The 1,560-nt window shown below is 47.4% G+C and overlaps 1 protein-coding gene across 2 annotated transcripts in view; it reads left to right on the top strand.

Annotated features, from left to right (window-relative positions):
* The window catches only part of LOC105501863 (tubulin beta-3 chain), a 17,236-nt gene that overhangs the window by 8,558 nt on the left and 7,118 nt on the right, over positions 1–1,560 (top strand). The window contains exon 1 of one of the 2 annotated variants that reach the window (XM_011927973.1): positions 1,105–1,114. The exons of the other annotated variant lie outside the window; for it this stretch is intronic. The gene's annotated coding sequence lies outside the window, so the exon portion shown is untranslated. Of the gene's footprint in view, positions 1–1,104; positions 1,115–1,560 lie in introns of those variants that run through there. 2 annotated transcript variants of the gene reach the window in all.

The raw sequence follows: 1,560 nt of genomic DNA, 5'->3' as shown, positions 1-1,560 counted from the left end.
GATTCACCTGCCTCAGCCTCCCAAAGTGCTGGGATTGCAGGTGTGAGCCACCACGTCCGGCCGATTTCCTTTTCTGTAGTGATGTTAACAATTTAGTTTATAAAATTGTATTTTATTGTTTCTTAAATACGTAACATAGGCCGGGCACAGTGGCTCACGCCTGTAATCCCTGCACTTTGGAGGCCGAGGTGGGTGGATCTCTTGAGCTCAGGAGTTCAAGACCAGCCTGGGCAACATGGCGAGACCCCATCCCTACAAAAAATAAAAAACAAAAAAATTAGCTGGACATGGTGGCACGCTGGCCTGTGGTCCCAGCTACTTGGGAGGCTGAGGTGGTAGGATCACTTTGCGGAGGCGGGCAGAGGTTAAAGTGAGCTGAGATCATGCCCCTGCATTCCAGCCTGGGCAACAGAGCAAGACCCTGTCTCAAAAAAAAAAAAAAGTAACATTTTATTGCTTTATCTCAAATTACAATTTTAACTACAAAAGTAATTAATATATTCTCGTTAAAAAAAGTGAAATATTGCAGATAAGGCTGAAGTGCACATTTAGCCGCCTCTCTCTATCCAAGTGGGAACAAATTTCTTTTTCTATCCTTCTGGTCCCTTTTATTTAAGTGACCTGTGCATATGGTTTTAAAACTTTAAATAGTATCTAAAACCTTTTAACAAAATGAAGCCAGCATGTGCTGAATGTTTTCATGTCAAGCTTTGTGGTAAGGCCTTGATGTGGGTACCATTCACATACCCATCTCACAGATGAGAAAACAGGTCCTGCCAGGCACAGTGCCTGGCACAGTGCCTGGCCCACAGCCGTGCTCATGCTGGGCCCTGAATCCACTCTGGTCCATTGCTCCTGCTGCCCCGTGCCTCACTCAGCAGAGGACTTCCCATAGATATGTTACTCTGTCCACCCCTCCTTTACAGGGGCTGGTGGTGGTGGGTTCCCTGGAACCACAAATTTGGGGTGTCCCAGTGCTTTGGGGAGCAAGGTCCCCGGCTCAAGTGGACTGCCAGCAACTAAATTAATGGAGGATCTTCAAAGGCAGTATTAGGGAGGCAAGCAATACGTGGGAAGCTTGGACGAGCCCTCAAATGCCTCCGTGACCTTTCTGGTTTTTTTTTTTTTTTTTTTTTCCAGACAGGGTCTCACTCTGTCACCTGCACTGACATGATCTAGGCTCACTGCAACCTCCGCCTCCCTGGCTCAAGTGATCCTCCCACCTCAGCCTCCTGAGTAGCTGGGGCTATAGGCATGTGTCACCATGCCCAACTTAATTTTTTTTTTGGTAGAGACAGGGTTTCACCATGTTGCCCAGACTGGTCTCGTACTCCTGGACTCAAGTGATCCACCTTTCTTGGCCTCCCAAAGTGCTGGGATTATAAATATGAGCCACCATGGCCAGCTGATTTTTTGTTTTGTTTTGTTTTGTTTTGAGATGGAGTCTCACTCTGTCACTCAGGCTGGAGTGCAGTGGAGTGATCTTGGCTCACTGCAACCTCCACCTCCTGGGTTCAAGCAATTTTCCTGCCTTAGCCTCCCAAGTAGCTGGGATTACAG

The sequence above is a fragment of the Colobus angolensis genome, unplaced genomic scaffold (assembly GCF_000951035.1).
Source record: "Colobus angolensis palliatus isolate OR3802 unplaced genomic scaffold, Cang.pa_1.0 Scaffold76, whole genome shotgun sequence".
In the NCBI taxonomy this organism is placed as follows: domain Eukaryota; kingdom Metazoa; phylum Chordata; class Mammalia; order Primates; family Cercopithecidae; genus Colobus; species Colobus angolensis.
Note: the sequence above shows the minus strand (reverse complement) of the source record. Positions and strands in the feature narration are given on the sequence as shown.